Source organism: Cygnus olor, chromosome 1 (genome assembly GCF_009769625.2).
Source record: "Cygnus olor isolate bCygOlo1 chromosome 1, bCygOlo1.pri.v2, whole genome shotgun sequence".
Taxonomy (NCBI): Eukaryota; Metazoa; Chordata; class Aves; order Anseriformes; family Anatidae; genus Cygnus; species Cygnus olor.
In genome coordinates, this window is record NC_049169.1 from 59,417,999 (window position 1) to 59,444,999 (window position 27,001).

Below are 27,001 nucleotides of genomic sequence, written 5' to 3' on the forward strand. Positions count from 1 at the left end.
TTGCGAAAGACAGCTAAGCTTACTCTGTGCTTCTGCCATACTGAAAGAAAGATTCTCTTTCTAATCTCCCCATAAGATGAAAGCTGGGGCCAAAAGGAAGCTGTGATGCTTCAATAAGCTTCTTTGGGAAAATGAGATGTAGGACAAGGAAAACAGCTGAAGAGAGCATAAGGACTCATTCGTGTGCCACAGTACCTGTGGGCTGGATGTTATCCTGAAAGCAGAATGAAAAGGTTGATTTTTTTTTCCCATCTCTGCCAAAAAGGGAACAAGATGAACACAGGAGCATTGCTCATGTGAGAATAGTGTCTGTTATAAGAAGATATTGCTGAACAGACTCACACTGAGTTTGGAAGGCACCTCTGAGTTTGTACAGTCCAACCCCCTTGCGAGAGCAGGGTCAGCTAGAACAGGATGCTCAATAATGTGTCCAGTCAGGTTTTGAATATCTCCAAGAGCAGATACTCCACAACCTTTCTGGGCAGCTTGTTCTAGTATTCAAACACTCTCACGATAAAAAAGCCTTTTATGTTTAAATGGAGTTTCCTGTACTTCAGTCTGTGCCCATTTGCCTCTTGTCCTTTCACAGGACACCAACAAAAAAGCCTGTCTCTGTCTTCTTTACCCTCCACATCAGATATTTGCACACACCGATAAGATGTCACTGAGCCTTCTTTTTCCCAGGCTGAACAGTCCCAGCTCCCTCAATGTTTTCCTGTATATAAGATACTCCCTAAATCACTTCAGTAGACTTGCTTCAATATGTCCTTGTCCTCTTACTGGGGATCCCAGAACTAGATGCAGCACTCCAGATGTGGTTTCCTGATGCTAATTCCACCTTTTACATGTTCCTTTTTTTTATGTTTTAGTTTTGTCTGAAACTCCTTGTTTCATCCATGCAGGGTACCTCATGCTATCATTCCTACACGTCAAGATGTGCAATTCTTGATCTTGAAAAAGGTGATCCTTAAAAAAACACTCAAATTGTCTTATGAAGATTTAGAGGATGGGGGAAATGAGACAGAAGGAAATCAGAAAGAATTCTGCTGTCTGTTAAAGCAATTTCTTGCCATGTTCAAGACACAAGTTCATGTGCTTAATCCAGTGGACAACTAATTTTTCATGCTGAGACAATTGCTCTAGTAGAAGAACAATTGAGGAAGGCTTGCTCTGTAGTATCAAATAAATGTTTTTTTCTTTTTGGACATGTATGCTAGATATAAAAAGCCTCAGTTTGCATTCATGTACCACATTAGACTGCAGAGAGAATTTGGCATTAGTGTAAATCTGAATCTCTAGCAGATTGACTATCAAGTGACCCAGACCCCCTCCGCTCCCCAAGAGGCTTTGCCTTCAGCCACATAAGACCCATGCCAATCATCTCTGGCATGTATTTGAGGTGTCTGAGTGACGTTTGTTTTTCAGATCTATCTGTAGTTCATGTGTGAGGAAGGACATCAGATGGCACATCTCCTGATTGTGCAGGTTCAGACCTACAAGGAGATTTCTTCAGTTTTAGGGAAAAGTGAAGGTGACAGTTTTGAATGTACTTCTCTTGGAATCTGTTAAGTGCCATAGGTTTATCCTGATGGGATGAAGAGGCTACCAATAATACTATTATTAATAACATGCTCAGTAACTGAATTTTGAGTTGGTGTTCTGATTCCTGCTCTTTACTGAAGCACAGCATTGAAATTCAAGAGAGCTGCTGCAATCCCTGCATGTGGAGAGAAAACTATGGAGGATCTGGGACTGTAAGGTGATACACTGCCAAATGACTTGTCATCTGAGCTAGCATGTAGAAGACAGTCAAGGAAGCTGCAGGCAGCTCTGAGGGTCATGTTTGAGAGCAGTCAGAGGAGCTGCTATATAAAGATATTGGTACACTAGTATCTCAGGAACATGATTGCATACCTACGTGCTTCTCTCTATACCCTAGGGGAGGATCAGACTGTCATATCCCATTGAGGGGTACCGTTCACCTGCTACCACACTTCAGAGCTCCAGCAGATTTGCACGATCAGTTTGGCTGCTATTGATTTCTCAGATCCTAAACTAGCTCAGTCTGAAGGATTTAGACTCTACTGCCCTTGCCAGCTAGGCTGCCTTACAGCCACCTTCCCAACGCGTGCCATGTTTCATAGGGACAGTGTACCGGGGGTAGAGCAGCTCTGTGCTATTTACCTTTTGTCCACAAGGTGGTAGCGTAGCATTAACATTAATATAAAGATGGTGGCTGGCTCAATTTTCGACCAGTTATCTGACAGACTCCTACTACGGGACAAATGTTGACAATGTTCTTCATTTTGTTAACTTTCTAACTAAAGAAGAGCATGATATATTAGGTCAAAGACATATACATGGAGATAGTAAATATTTGTACAAATAAAGAAGCTTTACAGAAATCTACTCCATGCCTAATAGGGCTAAGTGGAAAGAATGAGTTGTAGGGATGAAATCATGCAACTCAGATTTGAGATTTTGCCTTGTTTCCAGAACTGATGAGTACAGATATTATCAAATGATGCTCAAGAGGGAAGAAACCAGTTGGGCTGCAGTTGGCCCTAACATCACTCTTGAGTGGCTTTCTGGCTGCAGAGCAATGTATTGCAGAACTTGTCTTTTCAAGACCCAGCAGAATTCATACCTAGCAGCTTGTAGGACCATCTCTTGGTAACCTATTTAAGGAAATATATAGGCTCTTTTCTAAAGCTACTTTACGTTATAGTTTTGCCTTTGGCAATGATACTGTTGGCTTCAGACAGTCCCATCTACAACTTCTCTGCACTTTCCACTGCTCATTGTTGCCCACCACATCTTGCAGCACAACTGTGAAAGATCAAAAAACTACTTCAATATTATTCTTCTTTCTCTCACACATACTGCTTTTTTCAGCCAAATTTCAGAGGTCTGGTTCACAACACAGACTCATGAACAGTTGAGCTGCCACAAACGAGAAGGCATTGTGCTTGCAGCAGAGGGTCAGGTGTGGGAAAGAACACATTAAACTGGAGTTTAGCCCATGAACACTTTGTATCATGGATCTGTGGCTGTAGTTCCCCATGGTGAGTGAGCTCTCTTGCCAGGATTTATGTCTTATTGTTCAGTCTGTCATACAAAATGGTAAAACGTCCTTTAAAGCATGTATTTCACATTGATGTTATGGTAATCACTATGTAGAAAGTTATTTAATAACAAAGTATGTCCTAATTTCATTATACCATTATTACAATATGGACAAGCTAAAAAGACACCTCGTGAAGATTCATACCTGTTCAAAAACTCTTCTGAGGTCATAAAATAAAAGTCATTTTGTGAATAATTTTTAGTAGACAGGTTTTTATTCAACAAAAAAATCAGAGCATTCATATAAACCCTCTGAAGTGACAGATTTCCCCCAGTGGGATGTGTAAGCTAACCGAGTAGTGGTTTTTTGCCAAAGAAGAGGTAGGACGAGAGCTTTAACTCCTAATTAGCATGGTCTCTATCTTCATATCGCATCATAGTTACTGCTGATTAACTAGGGCAGTCTGTGAACTCCTTAATTTGATAACTCCTTTAGCAGGTTACCACAAATATTGACTCTCACCTCAAATGAGAACCTGCAGGGTTCTTACGCAGGGTTGAAAGATAGTGTATATTAGTGTCAAAGAGATCAAAAGAAGTTTTTCAATGTATTTGGTACCAGAACCTTGTACTTGAACAAAATTCCCTTATTTGAGCCTATTTACCAGTAATTCTAGGTGGTCTCCCATCAAAGTGCTGGAAAGTGCTCCTTAGTGTCACAGTGATTGCCCACAATCCTTATGACCAAGACAAAGTGTTGCAGAAAACTACGCAGGCTCTTAGTTCCCAAGGGCATTACTACATACCATGGGTCTGACTATAATTTTTCATCTATTACTGTAACAGTAGTAGGAGGCATATATTTATGTCAGTGTACCCTTACAGTCTGCTGATAAAATATTATAAAGTATTCCAAAGAATGGACATAGCTGTCTCCAAGAAATGGAACTGCTGTTCCAGTCTAGTGAAACTATCCAATTGAGTGAAAATACTTATACTGATGGAAACAATTTTGCCAGCATGCTCATGCCACTGTTGGGGATCTCACACTCCTGACAGACAGAGCCTGGCAGGAATTTGGAGTGTAGATGGGGCCTAGACCAAATGAACAATTTGGAGTTAGAAATATATAGCAATGATCCTTTCAAAATGCTTTTATTTACAGAAACATTCAACTGAAATAAAGTCTCTTAACAGGAGGTCTTGATTACTTTTCCATTTCCAAACCACACATCATAATGGGGATGGAATGTGGTTACCATAAATTGTTGGTTTACAAATCATCACTGACTTGTTAGCAACAGCTAGGACGTTAGAGTTAGAGCAACAGTTTGGATGTGATAAAATAGCAAGAGCCCATTTTTCATGGTATCGTTGGAATGAATGTAAATGAATTCTTCCCAGAGATTCATTGTGGTGGTTGTGGTAAATAGCAAACTGCATATTTCCTGCTCATGTTGAAATCAATGGGAGTTTTATTATTGGCATCAGGAGAAGCAGGATTTGACCTTAATACAAAAGAGAAGAGGAAAAGAGAAAAAGATGAGGAATAAAGAAAAGAATGAGCCGGAGAGTTCTAAAATGACTAGTGATTCAGATGCCTGACTGGAGATACATCAAAAGAGGAGTTTAAATAGCAGAAAATACCATCAACCTGAAATTGGGGCCCCTTTTCATTTGGACTTCCTTCCAATGTTTCCTTTGAATTCTCTGCTTGTGAACTTCAAAACTGAGGAATAACCAATACTAGTCACTGCTGAAAATGCAGATATTCAATTTTTCCTTTTTCTTGGAAATGCTTGTCTTTCTCTAACGGCACTGAAGAGTTCTCTTATTGGGTTTTGGATGAAACCTATAAAAATCAACAAAGACATTCTTTCAGGGGAGCCAGCACAAACTTTCTTCCATACTTGTGTTTGAGTCACGACAGATCACTATCAGTCACTTAACCTAGCCCAAGCAAAATCCACATCTGCTAATAGACGGAATTAGCAAGCCTTGCCTCTGTCATAAAGGTAAATCTTCACAAGAGGGCTTCTGGATTAGAGATACAGAAAACAAAAAGCTCTAGCCCAAAAGAGATCACTACACTTGCTTAGGTAGCAGACTAAACTTCTCAAATTTATGTATTTATCTTCAAGATCCCCAAGTACTTTATAAAAACAGACTAAACCAAACAAAAGGACAATGTATGCATTTGCACTACATGGAACAACATATCACAAACTCATTTCCTTTATCAGGTGTTTTCAAAGCTCTCACCAAGGTCACAATTTCTAAATATAGTTGTTTAAATATTTAAAATAGAGAGTGAAATCTGGTCCTCTAAAGTCAACAGCAGAACTTCCACTGACTTCACATAGACCAGAACAGATCCTTAGGTGAGTGAACTGAATATCAGTGAAGGTAGGATGATCTCTATTACCTGAAGATTTAGTACTTGCCTACTTAGCTTCTAACACAGGAAACATATAAGCTCCCTTCTCAAACTATAGATGATCTTAAAAACAGCTGATGGGGAAACTCAATAAAAATACGAACAACAAATGCAAAGAATAACCCTTCTGTCCAAAAGAAGTACTAGTCCATTTGACTGATGTTCTATCCCTCAATACCAAAAGCAAAACTCCTGAAATAAAAGCCTATATCCAAGGAGTCTGGCCCTTAAGTTCATCAAATTATTTGTCATGAACCTCCATGTGGACCTTCAGACTGGCACACACCTGCTGAAAAAGACAATTCTGCACAAACACTCCTGAGAGTTTTGGTAAAGAATTTGGATAACGTAAGAATGTTTCAAACCACATCCTGCAGTAATGCAAGGCAGGATGAATTTAACCTTTGCTAATAAGAACTGAAATTGCAGTATAGGCTAAATGGACCCTAATGTATGAACAGAGAAGCCAACTCAAAAAAAACACTTTTTTTTTCTTTTTTCTTGAGGTAAAAGGCTAATGAAGATTGTTCTTTCCTGTCTGATATTATTTTTTGGTTCTCTATACAAAATTCTTCTTAGATGTAAGGCAGCCCTTTTAATAGCATGTGTTTTCACAGCCAGATGAGGAAGGTCTGTAAAGGAAAGTTGTGTCTAATGAATGTCAATTTTCCTTAACAGCGTCAGACATTGTTGATCTCTAACACATAAGAGCAGATGATCCAACTGAGATTATCACAGGAAATCCAAGAGGAATTTAATCCAATCTTTCAAACTTTCAATGAGATTTCTTAACTGTGAAGTACACAAGGAAGCATGTTGACTATTGTCATATTTGGCTAGAGACCTCTTGTATTACCAAAGTATTCTTTTCTCTAGACAATGATCCTTTCTCCCCAAAGAGATGTTGCTTCCTGATGGTGTTTGAAAGAGACAGCAAACACTGTTTTTTGAGGAGGGATATAGTCTGTGTTTTAGAAAATCCTAACACATTAAAAAATTCACCTTCCCAAAGGTAAAATGTTTCTCAGAAGATGAACTTAGATTTATTAGCTTTGTTTAGCTTTCATCTGGAAAAACTTACCCCAAAACTAATCACTGGAGTGCAGAAAGTCTCTACTGCTGAGGTACCCATTACCCACTTCATTAGTTAATTAAATGTTTCTCATTCTTTCAGAGTGGAACACTGATATTGGGCCTGAAATATAGAAGTACATTCATTTCACAACAAGAAGACTTATCTTCCTCATCAATTCACTGCTCTACAAGGGATTTCAGAAACAGCATTTCATATCCATAGAATCACAGAATATCCTGAGTTAGAAGGGACCCACAAGGATTATCAAGTCCAACTCCTGGCTCCATGAAAGACAGTCTAAAAATTAAACCATAAGTCTGAGAGTGTCTAATGCTTTGTCTAAATGCTTCATGAACTCCAGTAGCTCGGTGCCTTGACCACTGCCCTGGGGAGTCTGTCCCAGTGCCCGACCATCCTCTGGGTGAAAAACCTTTTCCTAACATCCAGCCTGACCCTCCCCTGTCCCAGCTCCATGCTGTTCCCTCAGGTCCTGTCACTGTCCCCAGAGAGCAGAGCTCAGCACCTGCCCCTCCGCTCCCCTTGTGAGGGAGCTGCAGGCCTCCATGAGGCCTCCTGTCGGCCTGCTCTGCTCTGGGCTGAACAAACCAAGGGACTTCAGCTGCTCCTCATACGTCTTGCCCTCTAGATTCTTAACCACCTTTGTTGCCCTCCTTTGGAACACTCTCTAACAGTTTCATGTTATTTTTATATTGTGGTGCCCAAAACTGCACACAGTACTTAAGGTGGGGTCACACCTGTACAGAGTAGAGCGGGACAGTTACTTCCCTCAATAGGGAATGCTGTGTTTGATGCAGCCCCCAAAAATGCTGTGTTTGATGCAGCCCAAGAAACATTTGGCCCTTTTGGCCAGGGCACACACTTGACTCATCCTTAATTTGTCATTGACCAGAACCCCCAGATAACTTTCCATGGAGCTGCTCTCCAGTTTCTTGTCCCCTTCTTCGTGCATACATCCAGAATTGCCCCATCCCAAGTGCTGAATCAGTTTCACTACTTTTCCTATGGCAATTGTGGTGTTCAAAAGAAAAGCTTTCAGCGTGATGTCTTGGAGGTTTGTTAGTCTCCTTGTTTGGGGAGTGGATTTTATTTTGTGAGTTTGATCTCATTGCTGTGACTATGTAAACTCTGAATCAGTGTGGATTATGGTTTTACTGGTTTACTGGTCTGGAGTCTGGCTTTACTAAGTGGTACGGCCTTCCAGCCTCATTGTGAATAAAGGTACTGCTATTAGAAGAATTTTAAAATGCTTCAGCATTTCTCTACATGGTGGGCAGAATGGTTTTGTAATGTAGACTTACCTTACCTAACCTCACTTGAGCACCAGTAGGTGTCTCTCTGTGACAGTAAGGAGCTTAGTTAAGAGAGAATTTGCCCGTCCTGGGCGGGTTTTGCAGCTTCTGTTGCTTTTCCTGCTGCCATGACCAGACTCTTTCTCCCTTCTGGCACTTGTCTGCAGCTTGAGGCCAAGTCTGCTGCCTTGAAGTCAGTAGAATCAAAGCTTGCCCTTCAGCTCTTCCAGTGTATGCCATAGTAATACCAGTTAATGAAGTACTTGCCTGACCCACATCAGTTCTGATTAAGAGCAGAACACACCAGAACACCCAGTCAGACTTGGGACTCCAGGAATTATGGACCAGAATATTTAGAGGCTGTGCAGAGCTTACATGGCAGGCTCATTTGCCTTTGAATATACTAAGATTCAGGCATAATGAAATAATCATCTTTATAAAAATGTTTAAGGCCTGTTTACCCTTATTTTGTACTTTGTGTATGCTAATTTGCCAGTAACTGAGGAGTTCAAACTATGACATTCTTTCAAGATTACCCTTTTTTCCATGAGCACATCTACCTCCCCACCTGTCCTTTTAACTATTGGTCTTTCATTGGCCTTGCTTCTAGAGTAGGAAAATTTCATATTTCAGCATTATGGGGTTTAAGAGAAACGTCAAAGTGCTTCTCTAATAGCCATGGTTAATGCATACTGCATACTCACATGCAAATGGTAGGCTAGGAACAGGGTGTGTTGAGACCTCACTTTTCGGATATGCCCAGAGAGGCACAGAGCGGTCTTCACAGTGAGACAAATCCTGAGGATGGCCACGGAGTTGACAGACTCTGTAGAAACTCCTGTGGAGATCAGAAGAAGCTTCAAACTGAGTATTTCTTAAATCCCACTTGATGGATAGAATAGCAACTGTTCAGGCATCTGGTAGCCTTTGGCTATATGCTTCCTAAAGAGTGTATACTGCATACTGCTTAAAGAGCACAAAGGCTTTTGGTATGTGGTTTATATACAATACACAAGTTAGAATGTGGTATTAAGAAAAATACTGTGTTTCTAGTGTATGTAGACATTGTTGTAACTAATATCTAAATTATAACTGCCCCACACCCCCACCTTCCCAAAAGAGTCCAAAATACCTATTCTTGCCAGGGACAACAAAGTAAACCAAATTTGGAGTTTCTTGGTCAAGACAGTTTTGAGTCATGACATTTATTTAAACTAAACATTAGGAAATTATCCAAAAAGTGAGATCACCCCACTTTTAAAAATGTCTCTGTATCTCCCAAATGTTTTGCCTAGTATCAGGCAAGTTTTCATGAAAGAAAAGAAAAAAAAAAAAGTAGTCTGACATGGAAGTTTGCCTGTGCAGTTTCAGGTGGATTAATTTCAGCTGAAAAAGTCAGGGTAGGATTCAAAATCAGGAAGATCTTGCAGTAAACTAAACTGTGGAGGAAAGAAACATCTCTCCATCTTGTATTTTCTCTCAGCCAGAACTAACAATAACTTTGCCTCTGCTACTGAACGGCTGAGCCAAAAAAACAGAAAGACAAAAGCCAAAGACAAACCAAAAAGACAAGAAGCAGAGACAGAAAAAAGACAGTGAGAGAAAAAAAAAATCTACCCCACATACAAACATTGCTCTGAAAGCTGAAAGATAAGAACAACTGCCTCTGTAAAAGTCAGTTTCAACATTAGGAGATGACAGAAGCAGCAGAGATGGCAAAGCACCTAACCTGACCTACTGTCAAGAAAAGATAATGAAAACAAGATGGGAAAAACAAGGGAAGTTTGTCACTTTAAAAGAAAAAAGCCACTTTTAACACTGACAGTATACAAACCAATAAAATACTAAGATGTTGGATCAGGTCCATATCAAAGTAACTCAGCCTATAATTACATGAGAATCAAAAAATGTCAAAACACAATAATAAAGATATTGTAGAGTACTTTGTCTTTTGTAGTGCAAGCCCATCCATACCACCAAATAAGGGAAAAAGTTAAATAAGAGTTCAGCATGATGATTACAGGAAGGGAACCATAATGGATGGGAATGGGCAGAAGTGGGAAGATTAGAAGAAGGGCAGAAATTAACAGCAGTGTATAGTGAGTGAAGAAAAAAAAAAAGAAAAAAAGAAAAAAAGAGGCTATCCTGTGTTAGACAGATACTCGAGACAGTTCTGCAACAGACAGTCATGTCTTGCAGAAATTTCCATATCTAGGTTTGTGGAGAAGGATGATATCTTCCATCAGTCTAACTAATACCATTAGATAAAAACAAGCATACATTCAGAAATATGGGTCAAACTTCAGGTCTGAAATGGAAAAAGGGTTTTTTAAATACTCTGAAGATTGTCTATTTGGCCAGCAATAGAAGATGGAGCAACAAACATATCACCTCTTCCCACAGAGCTAGTTTTGCCTGTATACTTAGCCCATCATTGTTACATCAATATTGTAATTAGGAATTCCCGGAAGAGAAGGTCAGATATAAATTGATCCAGCTACACTGAGTAAAATGAATTCATATCAGCTTTCATTAGTTGATAAATCACTTGAGAATCTGGCCAGCAGAATGCTGAATCGTAATTGTTTGACAGGGAATGGTCCCAAACATACTCATCATTTATCTGCTTTTGTTCCTACTGAAGTGAGTGGAAGCTTTAACCTTTCACTTTGGTGGAACCATGATGAGGCCAGCCCCAGGTGCTCTGAAAACCTTACCTATTTCAAAGTAAAAGTAACCTGCCTTGTGGGTGTAATTCTCCCATAATTTAAAAAATCAGACAATAGAGTCCGTGTCTGATTTAACTATTTTATTATTATTATTATTAATAATAATAATAATAATAATAATAGGAATAAACCTTGTTTATTTCTAATATTTCTTCATCATAACTCGGACTGTATTTCAAATGAAAAGAAATGGAGAACAGGAAAGCTAAGCAGAATAAAGATATCACTAATTACCCAATGGCAAATGGGAGAACCTCCCATGTCTTCAGACTACACATCTATACAGAAGACACAGCAACTGTCCCCCAGAAGCTAATCCTTTTTCTTCTTATAAACACCTCATTTAATCCAAGAGCATAAATAATCCTGGATTTCCTGCACTTTATCCTAGGTCTATTACTGCAATCAATGGGAGTTTTGAAAGTGCGAGGAGCTGGAGCCTTGGGCTATAAGATCTAAATCCAAGCCTATGTTTTTTCTATGCCTGAAAAGTGCCCACAGTTTTATGGGTAACCTATAAAAACAATTGAAGTAATTGTGGTGGTCTTACGTTGTTTAGATTGTTTGCTTTCCACTCCCCAACTTAGTAATATGAACAGAGCTATTACAATGATTTATTATAGTTGGGTTACAGTCTTGCTATAGAAAGCTCTGTACAAGCAGAGAACCAAAATGTAGCCACAGATCCAAAAAGCTTGGGGATGAGACGAATTCCTTGTCTATCCCAAATTCTAAATGCATCCAAATTATTCTAGTATCCATGTATCCATGTGCACCACTTATCTCTGTCTTGAGGCCTCCTTAGTGCTTTAAATCGCTTGTCAGCCACAGATGAAAACCTCTACCTCGTGTAAAACTTACATTCCAGAGCTTTCTGTCACTGATATCTCTCTGCAGTAAGGTCCCACTGGAAGGATGGGACCAAGCTGCTCCTGCCTTTTGCACAGATACTCAGAGCTGTGACCATGGAGCTGAAATGCAATCTGCCCTGGGACAGAGCTTTGACAGTCCCTTATTTAGTACATCAGCATGGGGGAGGGTTAGCTGAGATAACAAGGTAACCTGATTGCTGCTGCTGGCAAGAGGACAGATGTCAACATTGCCTCTCCTTTTCACAGAAACATACCTGGCTTTATGAAGAATAGGTTAGCAAATATTTTAATACAAATAGTAACCTCAGCAGAGCTGCCAAAGCAGGCTCCAAAGAGACTGACTTGTTTACAGTCTGGACCAGTGCCTTAAAACCTGATGTGCTTATTCCACAGAAAATTAACCCCAAAATGGGTATCATCATTACTGCAGGGAGAAGCTCCAGAAAGAAAGTTCTCTCCAGCTGAACTCAGGACATTGTCCATGTTTTATCACATCAAGTGCCCTTGTAGTCATTCAGAATAAACAAGAAAATAACGAAGTGAGGTATATCACATGTGATAGCTTGGGTCACTTGGACTGCATAGACATTTGGATGTGGCTCAACCCCCTGCCTTCACTTGGATTACTACTGGAATCTAACTTCTTGTATTGTTTTAAGAGACTAAATTGTTCTCTCTATGTACTTTGGTCATCCCAACTCAGATGTTATCTTTTCCTTTTCCACTCTAGTTTTTGGCTACAAAAAAATACATGAAGAAGAGCTCTGAGAAGAGCCCTTTTTTTTTTTTTTTTTCTTTTTTTTTCCCAGTTGCAGAGTGTGTATGCATGTGTCTGTGGTACTGCTCTCCTCCAAGCGACTGCGACAAAGATTGTCATTTATGAAGATATTTGCTTAAGAGGTTATCGGTGATACTCATGAAGATAAATGCTGGTATAGATTTGATCTTGAGAGCAACATTGGTAATACCAAATTGGTATAGGTAAAAAACAATAGAATAAACTGTTTCCAAAGTCACTGTAAACATTCAGTGGGAGATGAAAACTTCCAAGGGAATGGTCACTGATCTGGAAAAGTCAGAGTGTCTACAGAGTGTAGAAGTGTCATAATCTTTAGCTATTGAATTTCTTGGAAGATGGAGGGAAAGGCTAGTCCTGAAATTATTATGCAAAGGCCTGTAATATTGGATTTTCCAATAAAAACCTTGGTCAGCTTTTGTTGCATAATTCAGTTCATTTTGAGTAATCCCATGGGAGTAAAAGTGCGAGCTGATGTAGGGCAGGTAAGAGACAGGGCTTGCCTATGTGACCTACGGGCAGAGGTCCTCTGTAGGAGGCCATGCACTGCCTCACATCTTCCATGGAGATCAGTGGCAAGCACTAGAGTGGTGGCTTCTAGGTTAAAATAAATAAATAAATAAATAAATAAATGTCCATGACACGGTATGTCAAAATTTGTTTCTTTGGGAGAACATGATCTCAGACCTCCATATCAGATGGAAGTTAATTGACTGGATTTGTATTTCTTGCAAATATTCATAGGTCATAAAACTTACTAAAACTCAGAAGTTATTTTTCTTCTTTCCTACATACCACTTCCATTGGGATCCCTAACTGAAGCCATTCAGGACCTGATAATATCAAGAGACTAAAGTTGTGATCTAGAAGTAAAGGTGAACATATGGAATTACTGCTTGAGGTGGTCAAAGGACATTTGTGATGGGAGAGGAATAGTGGTGTCTTTGATGACCAGCCTGAAGGCACATGACTTATTGTCTCATTCAACTCTTCTGTCAATGAGCATGTACTCAGACAAACAGGCTCCCCAGGGCCACACAGCAAAATGACATTTCTTTGAGGGATGGAGTCACAGTCTCTGTCAAAGTGGTGGGCTGTTATTAAGAATGCAAAAGTGAAGCAGCCTGTAGCTACCAGATCACAGGAAGGTTGGGGATTAAGCACATAATCCAGCTAGTTTTTGGTAAGACCTAAGAACACATACCCACTTCCACTGAAAATATCTGACAGGATCTCCTCTATACTGAAAGTTTAATAGAATGTAATGAAAACTGAAAGATTTTCCACAGTACCCCATAAAACTTTTTAAAAGAATTTTATCCCTTTTGTAGAATTCTATAATTGTTTAAAAACAAAAACAGAAAAAAAGAGCATTGTTTCCTCCTTGTCTGTATTTTCAGAGTACTATCTACAGAAACTTATTAGAGCCAACCCTACTAAATTCTTTACAACTGTCCCACAAGGGTGGTTCTTAAAGTGAAAAAGAGAAAAATGCTGGCACTTTATGTAATGCCTTTTTCACTTATACAATCTAATAGGATATCAAGGAAGTTTAACTGTATACAAGTCTCTGGTGGCAAGAATCAAGCTGGAAAGATTTCTCTACAAGCTCAGCCTTGTTTATTTGCATGTCCTCTTGTACACCCTTGTTCTGTCTGTCTCTCTTTGCTTTGAAGGCAAAGGGAAACCACACTCCCTTGAAAAACAGCAGACAATACAGTATTTGTATGATAAAAATAAAAATAAAAAATTATACATTTTATGAGAGCTCTTTCTGGGTCTGTTCTGCTGGAAGCAACATGACCCAGTAAACACATTTGCCTACTAAAAAGTCTGGTCAGGTCCAAGTAGCACAGTAAAATGTTCCCTAGTTAATCCTTACTCTATTCCCTGTCTTTACTATAAGTAGAACAAGTCCCTCTAACCTTTCCTTCCTAAACTCACAAAACGGCTGAGTGTTCCCTCTCCTATCCCTTGCACCAAACATGATCTGGAACTCCATGCCTTTAAATGCCTAACCCATACCCCTCTTGCCATTCAGGGCATTGATGGCTGTGCCCTCATACGCTATTTTCCCTCCTCACGTGTCTGGTACAAAATGTTAAGCATCTTTGTGACCTTTAAACATCCTGCACAGCTCTCCATCTCCTCTATACATGATCCAGACTCATCTCCACCTCCTATTAGAAAATCCTGTGCATGCACCTGGCTTGATTACATCAGCATATATGCACACAGCTGAGCTAACACATTTCAATGAATCTACTGCAGAAGCAAACGGAAATGAATACCTCTCCTTCTGTCGGCAATCCAACAGTTGCTCTACTGTGGTGTCAACTTGGCATGCAATTACATTTATCTGTAAATCTATTTTCACTGTTACCTGAATTTCATTATGTGAGAGCTAGAAAAGAACAATGCTGACAAGAGTTGTATTTCTCCATATCTCTGCTAGGCACATTGAGTTTTTCAATGGTGTTTTACTGTACACAGGTAGATGGTACCTATTTCTTTCACCTGGACAATAAGCATTCAGGAAACACAAGAAACTGACCCAAGAATTTTACAAATATGCACGTGCAGGAACATATTTGATCTGTAATCCTGGATTTGACTGTAGAACATACACAGTCCTTTTTCCTTCAGGGGTAGAGGGCTCCTGGGTGGCAGGGACACTGTATACAACTCCTGACTACTGCTGAACAAGCCAAATCAGTGAATAAAAGTGTGGGGTCATCACAGGCACCAGCTAGCTGAAGGAGAGCAGCAGTGTAGGAAAACAAGTGGTATTAGGAATGAAATGTCTGCTCCAGATTCTTGTTCTGAACTTGACACCAGAGTACCAGGAAAGTCTCTGTGGGAGAGTTTGGAAGACTTCAATTCATGTCTGGTGGAGCAAACAGCAGTTGTAAAATCTCAGGAGACGAGGGCCACCCAGAGTGTGTCAGTTTATCAACTGGACAGCTGTGATGTGTCTACAAATGCCAAACCATAAGCATATTGGCAGGGGAAGCAGGAATTGTGGCCAGCACACAGAGAAGTGGCTCCTGAGTTTCTGAATTGTCTGCCTCTCAGAATACACTCACAGCCCAGGCCAGGCTGCCAGCTCCAGCAAGACTACTGTACTGCAGGCCAGTGACATAAACACATCTCACACCTGGCTTCACAGCCTTCGGAAAGATTCCTCTAATATAGAGGATGGGAAATGGGGATATAGTAGCACTGTGATCCTCTGCCTGCCTTGGGTAGGGTAACAAGATAACTATACTGTAACTGGACAGACCCTTATACTCTTACTGCTCCTCAGCTGTAGGAACAGTCCTCTGGGAGCTTTAAACAGGGTAATGCAGGGACCCTGAGGTGGCAAAGAAACTACTGAGGGACTTGAATAAATATTCTAGGATCATGGGAGCATGAGCATAACAGTAAAGCTACTTTTGCACACACACAGTGGTCTTACCACAAAAGTGTGTGTCTTAAATAAAATAAATAATGTCTTAAATAAAATTAAATAAATAATGTCTTAAATAATGTCTTAAATAAAAAATAGTAAGTTGTTGCTGATGGCTGAATTTTCTACCCACAGGAAAAAAAGATGGAAAACAAACCACATGAATCATGAGAGGAAGGCAAAGAATCATGCCTCGAAGAAGAACTTTGGCTACAGTGGCAAGATAACCAGCATCAACAACAAATGCCCAAAGGAGGCAGACAGGCAGTAGGTTAATTACTGAATGAAGAATTATCCAAAATATATGTGATATTTTATATTAGCCATAGGTGTCCTTCAGATACTGTATAAGCTGTGGTGTTTATTATTACTGGTGTCTATAGTAGTAGTAATAACTGCATTAATATACCAATAGGCTTTGAGGAGATAAACTCTATTCCTAATGAATTTCTAATGGATTTCTTGTGAATACTAATGGTTCCACCTAATCCATTCCTAGGATCTTAATTAGGGCTTATTTTGTCTAGATTTTAAGTCCTGAACACTGGAATTTAGGTGCAGAGGATTATGTGGGTTTCTTAATCCGTGAAGAGTTAGGCAAATGTAGAGAGGAGTAGGTGCTGTCACTGCCAGTCCTGTGCCATCCTCAGGGCTGACTTAGTAGCTGTTTCCTTCTGGTTTCCTGCACTTGCATTGGAGAGGGATACACAGAAGTAGACTGGGAAATGCCTGTCATTCTGTGGTTAAGGGAGAGAGGAAAGTGTCTTTAGAGACTAAGAAAAAATCCAGCCTGTCTCTCCAGCAACTCACCTTTCCTGTTAGTGGAAGACTGTCTCTAGATTCCTTGCTAGCAATATGGACATTTATCCCCTACAAATACAGGTAAACCATCTCAGGCCTTACATCAACCAGGAACCAGGTATTCCTGGCAGCATTCTGATGGAACTATCAGCTAGTGTTGGTAGTAATTACCCAAATGTCCCAAACTCAGGCTTATGGTAATGATCATGTCTGTGATGTGCAGAACAACACAGACCAGTTCCACAGAAGCATAGAAACAGAACAGATTGTGTTGGAAGGGACCTGTAAAGACCATCTAGTTCCAACCCCCCTGGACAGGCAGGGACACCACCCAATTTAAACGTTTTTCTGAGACATAAGACTAATCATCATATGGCCCACAATTCTGTAGTTGCATAGGCATCCTGGAATCACAAATTCGAGAGATGGGGTTTGGGGCCCATTAGGGAGGAAATGGTGATTTGGGATAGCAAGGAACATCAAGGTTTATGCTAGTGAGAGAATGGGGAAACCCCCACTGCAGTTCAGTTTTTCTGTACTGTCATGCCAGAGTTTTTGTGTATTCCTTCAGAACAGGCACTGATGCCTGTTCAGAAATAACTCTGCTGACCCAGTTAGCTCCTGCAGGTAGCTGGGAGAGGGAAGGCACACAGGGTTGAGCAGGCACCACTTGCAATCTTGTCCATAGTTGTTGGCACTACGTAAGGACCTTCCATCAGAGCATTCTGTAGTTTGGTGGTGTCATCCCAGTCACTGAGTCAAGTGGTTGTAAGGAAGATGTGGATCACCTAAATAATGTGCTCCTGCTAGTCAGCTGGTGACTCCTTTGCACCCTCCAAAAAGGAGGAAGTGGGACCATCTATCATAGTTTGACTCTACTCTTCTTACTGCCTGCATCTTTTGTGATACTCACAGGATGAAAAAGGGGAAGGAAAACAAAACAAAACAAAACAAAACAAACAAACAACAACAAAAAACCCTACCAACTTTACTTGTTTGACTCTTTACCCATAAATATCGTGCCTATTAAAATCTTTCGGCTACTGAGGTTGGAGTTTGCATGAAAAATACAAACAGAAGGAACTTCTCATTGGAAATTTTTACAGCAATATTCAAGCATAACCTTACAACGAAATCTTTCTTACAGTTTACAGCTACAACTTTTATTAGGATAGGAGAAGAGGGAAAGGTTTGACGACAAGTCATTAACAAGATGCTGCCACAAAGAAGATGACAGCTATGAATCTAGCATGTCTTACTAAAGAAAGGGAAGTATTAATGCCATTGCGAAAGGCTTTGGCAAACCTCCGTTATGAACACAATACAATTCTGACCACCCATCTGTAAAAAAGGCATATTAAAAATGAAGCAGGTACAGCGAACGGTCTCCCAGCTGATCAGAGCCTTCTTCACAGGAGAGGACCTAAAACAGCAGCATGTTCAACCTAGCAAAACAAAGGCTGTCAGACAACCCAATGATTCTCTAAGTTCATCAGACATAAGAGAAGCTGCAAAACTAGATACAGAGAAGAAATTCAAAAACCTAAACACAGTAACTGTGTCAATGATTTTTGATTGGCTAGGACTAGATTTAGGCTGGAATTAGGTTTCAAACTTTTGGAAGAATGAATGGAGCTTTGGTGTTCATCTCCCTGCTTTCTCTACTCTCTGCCCCTTGTGGCCTCTTTTAGCTGATATTGCTATTTCTACTTCAGCAAATTTAATTCAAAAGCACTAACTGGTGCTTTTATCTGACTGAATGGTACCCCCAGCTTGCATTGTTCCCAGGAAATTATGCTCCATGAGTAGTAGCCTTCCTCCTGTGCACTAGGAAGGAGCAGTTGTTTTGGCCCTACACTATCCCATAATCTATAGTAGAGTCATGTGGATCACATCTCATCTCATATTACAACATGGTATTTAGGCTGACAAAGAAAAGCAATACTTTTTTTTTTTTTTCCAGATACGGCCAAAAAGTAAGCCTTAGCAGCAGAACCACTTCAGTTTTCCTTAAAAAGGCCTAAACAGAATCATATTTTTTAAATAAAGATGTGAAATCACAGAATAATCAAAGATTACAGAATGATCTAAGATGGAAGGAACCTCTGGAAGTCATCTGGTTCGACCCCCTTGCTCAAGCAGGGCCACCTACAGCTGGTTGCCCAGGACTATGTCCAGATAGATTTTGAAGATCTCCAATGAGGGAGACTCCACAACTTCTCTCAGCAGCCAGGGCCAGTGCTCCATCTCCTGCACAGTAAAGAAGAGATTCCTGATATTCAGATGGAGCCGCTTGTTTGTGCCCACTGCCACTTGTCCTGGCACTGAGCACCACTGAAAAAGAGCCTAGCTCCGTATTCTTTGCACCCATCCTTCAGGTATTTATAGCGTTGGTAAGGTTGCCCCTGAGCCTCCTCTTCTCCAGGCTGAACAGTCCCAACTCTCTCAGCCTCTCCTCAGAGGAGAGGTGCTCCAGTCCTTTGACCATCTTGGTGGCCCTCTGTTGGACTCTCTCTTCAGTGTATCTAGGACTCTTTTGTACTGGGGGGGAGGGGAGCAGAACTGGGCACAGTATTCTAAGTGTGGCCTCACCAATCCCGAGTAGAGCAGAAGGATCACATCTCTTGACCTGCTGGCAATTCAACTAAGAATGGTGTTAGCCTTCTTAGTAGCAAGGGCATATTGCTGACACATGTTCAACTTGGTGTATACCAGGACTCCTCAGTCCTTTTCTCCAGCTGGGTGGCCTCCAGCATGTCCTGGTGCCTAGGGTTTTTCCTTCTGGTGCCTAGGGTTGTTCCTCCCCAGGCACAGGACTCTGCACATTTCCTTGTTGAACTTCATGAGATTCTGGTTAGCCCACCTCTACAGCTTGCCAAGGTCCCACCGGATGGCTGCACAGCCCTCTGGTTAATCAACCGCTCCCCCAGTTTTGTGTCATCTGTGAATTTACTGAGGGAGTGTACTCTACCCCTTCATCCAGATCATCAATGAAGACGTTAAACAAGACTGGACCCAAATTCGGCATAAGAACTGAAGATAGATTTTGTATTGGATGGTGGATAATCTTAAAGCATCTAGGCTGTTTCCTTCTTACTGCCCTGTACCAAGTATTTAAATATAATTCATCCATTCTGTACACTGCTTTCATCCCTACCACACATTATAAAATGTAATACTAAAGATAAGAAACCATCAACAGCAGCTTCATTGCCTTCAATGTATCTACTTTCTACTCCCTTAAGAACCAACACCAACATCTGGATTAATTTTTAGTTATTTGCAGTAGCAAATCCTTATCATTAGACTGACTTCCGGCATAAACTCACATAAAGAGAGACTAACATAAGGATATTGAAATGCATTTTATTTATCTGCATGGGAACTGTCATATTTAAATATTTCTCCGGTACAGTCATAAATCTCTCATGACTGAATGTCTGAGTCTAGCTTTCTCTTTGAACTTTATCTTGCCTTTATGGAAATGTATTGTCTATAATTTCTATTTATTTATTTATTTATTTATTTATTAAGTTTAGTTGCTTGCTTGCAGTTTTGTCTACTGTCTGCATTACAGATGTCTGGGACTTGCTAAGTTTTCCTGTATTACAAACAAAAACCCTCTATCTACAAATGTGGGTATATATACTGGAAGTATTATATACTCATTATCCTGGTCCCAAGTTCAGTGAAGTCAGTAGTAGTTTTTATCCACTCTTTTTGAATTAAATCTTTTGAATTAAACCTTCCAAAAGAAACTGGCCTGAAGCATGAAGTGTAGATCAGAAGTTCAGCTTGTGTACAGGCTCTATTTTGAAGGCTTCATTTAGACCACACACTACCTAGGGAGCAAAGAATGATGCTGAAACCAAGGAAAAAATCTGCCAAATATACCAGATTGTATGCAACACAACATAACTCTTTCTTTTTACTCTGGATTAGGAACTTCCAAAGAAAAAAATGAGTTCTTCAGTGTTTTGAATGAATTAGTAGTAAGAAATAAATAATCAGGCTTACGTTTAATATTTAAAGAAAGGCAATGTTTCTGTCCTGGATTCAGGTTTTAAATGATTTCAGTGCAAAGAGGGACAGGGAAAGGTATGTAGAATTGCAAGTACAGTGTCAGAAGGCTTGTGTGTTTTAGTCTTAATAGAAGCTCATATATACATAACTTATGCAAATGTTCACTCTCAGGAGTTTTGAGTGCCAAGAGTTGACTTAAACCTGTTGTGAGAGGTCCATGAAAATAACTTTTTTTTTTTTGACATATCCTTTGTTTTTCTTTAGTCCTTTAATGTAACCTTCCGTGTTTCAACTGGATTTTAATGCACAAGGCCCTGCTCCAGTAAACATGGTTAAGAATGCAAAGAGAGATGCTCTGATTTCACTGGGATTGTCTGCATCTTCTAAATAAGTAAGAAAAGGTTGGTTTCTCCCAGCTTGATGAGAATCATGACATGGTAGAGGCTAAATCAGGTAGCATAACACCCCTTAAGAACAGAAGACTTGACCAGTGAAGATCAGCTTTTAACTGTCTCTCCAAAAACAGAATTACCTCTCATTTAAGATTTGGCCCTAACCATTCATTATAATTCCCATGAAAAAAACAAGGTTTTTCTGTTACTGTAAAACGGGACCCAGCTTCTCAATAGAAGTGTATAAAATGCCATGGTTTAGTTCTTACTGACAACATGCAAACATAATAATCTACTTCAATAGGAATATACTCAGCCTGTATTTTACCACTGACAGTTTGGACTCATGGGAATGGTGTTCTAATGAAAAGAAAGTGAAACTCTCAGCTTTGCCTTGTCCCATCACAGCAGTGCAGGGAGCAGCTCTCAGACACTGGGGAACCTCACATTTGAAAATGTCAAGTCATAACCAGTTCCGCCCCAAGGCAGGGATTAGTGGCCACAGAACTTTCAAAAATGCCTTTTCTTTTTCCATCTGTAGAGATGAATTGTAATGGTAAACTAATGAAAATCTTTAGAACATGTTCCGTAGGTATGGTGAAATGCCAGGCTGAGGGAATTGGGGTTGTTCAGCCTGGAGAAGAGAAGGCTCTGGGGAGAATGTGCTGCTCATTGCAGCCGTCCAGTACCTAGAGGGGGCCTACAAGAAAGCATGAGAGGAACTCTTTGTCAGGGAGTGTAGTGATAGGACAAGGAGTAATGGCTTTAGACTGAAAAAAAAAAAAAAAAAAAAAAAAGATAGATTTAGATTAGATATAAGGAAGAAATTATTTACTCAGAGGGTGATGAGGCACTGGAACAGGTTGCCCAGAAACATTGTGGATGCCCATTCCTGGAAGTGTTTAAAGCCAGGTTGGTTAGGGCCTTGGGCAACCTGGTCTAGCGGAAGGTGTCCACTACCCATGGTGGAAGGTTTGGAACTAGATGATCTTTAAGTTTTTTCCAACCCAAACCTTTCTATGATTCTACTAGGTTGATGATTTCACTAGAGTCTACTGGGTCTTGGAAAAGTGAGTGCAGGAATTCAAGAATTTCACTCATGATGTGGTAGTACCACTCATGTGGTACTATTCAAAAAAAATCAGCAAAAGAAGGTAAATGGTGACCTAGTGCCATTAATTGTAAATTGCAAAGGCCTAGGAAGCCAGCCAGTTACATGGGAGAGTTGTCCTGTAATCTGTATATTCAGTCTTCTCCTGTGAAATTTCTATTATTTCTATAGGAAGGTTATATTTTCACTTTCTCTTCTGCTGTCCATAATCAAATATTCTAGTGCCAGACATCATTGCTGGCTACAAAAGGATCATAAGAGCATTCAGAGTTCATAACATGAATGGATACTATCACTAACAAACAAAAAGATGAATGAGGAATAAACTAATATATATATGTGTTAGTATATATATATATATATGTATATATGTTGATATATATACCTCAACAACACTGGAGAAATCAAATTCTCAATAGCCACTATCACTCTAAACCTTATATTGCCATAGCTTCTAAAAGGACTTTAACACAAATCCTTAGTGTTTTCCAGAGACAGCCTGCCCTATTATCCACGGTGAAGCCTGCTGGGAAATATTGTATAAGCTCTGATAACTTACTGAGGTAAGTGCCTGGTTATCCATTCTGACATACCAGAGGTGGGAGTGATCCCCCAGAGAGGGGCTCTAGAAAACATGCTGAAAAATCTGGCAGAAGGAACCCAGCAACCAGGCAAGCCTAGGGAGTTGGCAGAATGCATGTGAAATTATTGCTAATGCACGGATTAATAACAAAAGGCCAGGGTACATGGACTTTTGTGATTTCTAACTGATAGGAATACAATTCTACACCTTCTGATCCCATGCTACCCACTCGAGGCACTTTGAGGGCCAGTAGGGTTCTCTTCTGACATATTTGAAGCACATCCAGCCATTGTCGCTTTAAATAACTCTCTGTAATGTGTGCAGCCTTAAAGTCATCATGTAGGAAACAGCTGCTGTATGAAAAGGGAATGAACTTCCACTAGAAAAAAAAAAAAAAAAAAAAAAAAAAGGCTGTTATTGAAAATAGTCATTACTTCACCACTCAGCATGCTAAAACATTAAATACAGGAAATTGCTCCTCTCAAATCTAGTATTGCTAGACATATTGATATGTCTTTACTGGACTCCATCTTTGTTGTTCTCATTTCAGTTTAAAAATTAACTTGGACCTCCTGTGGAGGAAGTAAGCAGCCCCATATGCCTCTTTTGGGAATATCTCTGAGCATTCTTAACACTGATACTACTGTGGTCTGTGAAAAAGAAAATATGAAGGTCAGAATAGCTTTGTGAAGGAGCAGGTCATTCCAGTGGTGGCAAACAGATCACGTATGGAAGAGCAGAGCCCAGGACAACCTTCATGTACTCATCTGTGTGGGTCATCAGAAAAAAATGCATACTGAAAGGGAAAACCTAGCAGGTTTCCTGAATCATTTCAAAGGAATGTTGATCCTACAGTACTGCAAGTATCCTATCCTGATAGAGTTGCTTTATCCAGTCCTTTTCTGTAAAGAACAGTTACCTCAAAATGGTTATTGTAAACTGCCACAAGAGCATGCCAAAAATTGTGAGAAGTGTCAAAAACAATTTTTCTTGAAGAGGCACTAAAATATGAGTAAGGAATCCTTACAGTTTTCTTTTCATTCTTTTCTTTTGGGCATGCTATTTATGTCTTTTCCCTAGCAATATACTGTTCTATCTCTAAGCCAAGAAATAAATAAATGCTTACACACATATGTATCAGGGTCACTGAATGTTGAGGAGGGGAAGAAAAACTTATGAGATCAAGTCTTCAAATTAGAACTGGATCTCCTTCTAAAAGATACCATGGCAATCAAAAAGAAGAAATATGTTAAATAAAGGAATTCCTAGGGAATAATTTATGGCTGGTGTTATACAAGAAAGGCTTGAAATAAAGGGGGAAAGATAAGAATCCAGTATAATTCAGTTTAAGGAGAGCTAAAATCAGTTGCATCTCTGACAAAGACCCCATCTCTATGGGAGTTAAAGCATATGCTAAGCTTTGAATTCAGCTGGAGATGAAGGCCGGTATCAGGGAATCAGGATGCTGACTCTGGTGTAAGGCAGCTGCTCCAGATTCCCAGATCCCTCTGAGGTCCCAGTCCTGGGAGACATGCAGCCATGCTTCCCACAGTGGGAAGATAATGTCATACTAGATTGCAGCAGCTCCTCTTCTGTGCTCAACAGTTTTGAGGTGACTTTGCTATAAGGGAAAACAAAACATTGCCTCCTAGGTTAACTGGGTCTGTACAGTGCCCCGAATGTCTGAACAGGCTCAGGTAAGTTTTGCCTAGCCCAGACAAGAGTATGATGAAGTATGAAGAGCAGATGCCTAGTGGACAGTTAAGCCCAGGGAAAGTGCACAGTAGCAATCCCCCAGGTTGCCCCCAAGGTCCTTTCAAGTTCAGCATTTTGCAAAAGTTGTTCCAAAAAGCACTGGCCCACAAAAATTACAGGGCACTGAGAGAAGCAGAATTGTGTCATTTCCTATGTATAGGAGGTCTCAATAGGAGCAGTTTCTAGGATACTGCAAAAGAACTTTCCACAAATAATGGTAATAAGCTTGCATTAAAAAAAAAAAAAAAAAAAAAAAAAAAAAAAAAAGCTAACAAGCAAAGCAAAACAAAACACCCCAAAGCCACACTGAACTTCCATTTTCTCTTCAAATATCTGCTATAGGGAATCAGATTAAATGGACAGCAGCTGTTCTGTTCTGCCCTTCTGGCATTAAAATCTGAGAATTTATAATTTTTTTTTTTTTTGCCTTTTCAACATAAAATGTGTAGAGGCGCTCAAAGCTCAGAAACATATTTTATGAAGAGTCAAAAAAAATGGTTTTCATTTCTTTACATATAATGTAGTAACTCATCTCAGTCTTTCTTGCATTTGATCATTATCATTTGTAAGTCAAGAGCCAAGATTGTAGTAGGAGAAATACAATTCACTTTAATCTATACTGAAAGAATGGATATTTATTCTAGCAGACAAGCTGGCAGGAACTCAGAAGAGGAATATATGAGACAAATCTAAGAAAATGGTTATTTATTCCCATTCAACTACAGTACAAATTTCCTGATGAAGCTGAAGCTTTGGAATGCTTGACCAGATCTCTGTGAACCTTATTACCAAGGTTGAAGTTATCATGAATTATTGTTGTACTCATTAGTGGAAGTTCTTAGAGACATTAAGTCACCTACTGGCTGACCTTCTGGAGTAGCAGATTTACATTACCTAAAACTCAAAAAAATAACACTATCAGCAGTTAAACACAGAAGATTACTATATAAAGTCTGCTGAGTCAAACCAAAGAATTTCATGTATCAAACGCTGGAAGCAGCGATGGCATATTCACACCTGCTCAAAACAAAACAACAAACAAACAAAAAAACCCACCAACCACCACCAACAAAAGCATTATTGATTAAATTTTGCTAAACTGGATTATATTTTCATAAATTTATGCCAGATTAAAGGTTACAGTGATCCTAGATGGTATGATACAACTTCAATCACATTTTAAACAACAGTTCCACATTGGGTGTGTACAGATGGCTGAACAGAGCATTGGAGTAGGGACTTGTAGCATTAGAAACATCAATGACTAATTCTTATTTACATCTGAGAAAATTACAGTATAGGAAAGAATAAGAATATCATGTGTGAAATGTCAGCCACACTAAGGTTAATGACACCAGGACTTCAAATCTGAAGAGAAGTTTTCAGGAAAATCTCCCTGAAGGTTTTGTAAATTTCAAGTCATCTGATGTATGACAGTACATTTTATTGGGGGGGGGGGGGAGGGGGCGTGGGGGGAGTTTATATAAATATTGGAGTTTTGGGGTCAGATTCATTTGAGAGTAAGTGATACAAAATTGGAATGATTAATCACTTCTCTTCCAGATCCTCAAAGTTCAGGCAGTAGTTGGAGAAGGTCAGATCTGCCCCATGTTTCCACCTTCTCATTGCAAGTTCTAAGTGTACCAAAGAAAACAGCACTGGTCTTCATTAAGGCATCTTAGCAGAGCCTTTCAATACATAATCACAAAGATTTCCTAGTGACTTTCCTTTCCTCTTCTTTTTCTCAGAATGCCTGATGTAACTTTGTCTTTAACTTACCCATAGTAAAATAAACTAGATTCTCTTTCCCTGCTGTTGGCTTTTGTAATTCTGCAGTTTTAATCTCTTATAGTTCTTTGACATTCCAACTATCAGGTGAATTTCTCTAGACATGTACAGCCATAGCTTCAGTATAGTTTGTTCTTCATTTGTGTTGGACATGAAATTTTACAGTTTGGTGTTAAGCATTATGGAGAGGCTGGAAGGGAAGGTTGTTCTTTGTGCTTGGCCCTGAGGCTTGGCAGCAGCACTGCAAAATGACTTTATCCCCAAACCAGATGTTCAAGTTGTTTTAATAATATCTTATGTTTCCTTCACAAAGTAAAACAAAAACTCGCTGTATCAGAATGTTCCAGTGTAATAACAATGTGATTTTTGCTGTCTGCATTTTGCCCACCAGGTGGTAGCACTGAAATGAAATCAAAGTTTTCTTATCAAAACATTTATTAATCTCTCATAGATTGGACACGATTCCTCCTTTGTAATTTTTGTAGGATCTAACTCCAGGCAATTCCCTAGGTCACCTGTGTCCCACCAGCTATTGTACATCTGACAGCAAACATAATACAAATGTAAGTAAACTGATTCTAAAATGGGCCTCTCCTTTCAAGGCTAGGTGTCAGATAGTTGACTTGAAACTTATATATCCTCCTTTTTACTTTCTCTTGCATCTTCGTTTCCCAGTATTATAAAAGAGGAATGGTACTCATATAATGTGATAACCACTTCTAACTTTAGCAGGCTTTAAATAAAACTGAAACAGTGTTTATTTTTGAATGAAAACTCTTCTCCATTCAGAAAAGGCTAAAGACAACTAGGCA

At 39.7% G+C, this 27,001-nt stretch overlaps 1 long non-coding RNA gene across 3 annotated transcripts in view; it reads right to left on the reverse strand.

Moving 5' to 3' along the window:
- Positions 1-4,207: 4,207 nt before the first annotated feature.
- Positions 4,208-27,001, reverse strand: part of LOC121071826 — a 40,591-nt gene continuing 17,797 nt past the window's right edge. For 2 of the 3 annotated variants that reach the window (XR_005820812.1, XR_005820809.1), the window contains exons 3-5: positions 8,593-8,726; positions 6,585-6,698; positions 4,208-4,918 (exon numbers count right to left, since the gene is read on the reverse strand). This is a non-coding gene — a long non-coding RNA (uncharacterized LOC121071826). The remainder of the gene's footprint in view (positions 4,919-6,584; positions 6,699-8,592; positions 8,727-27,001) is intronic. The other variant, XR_005820813.1, reaches the window with a different exon arrangement.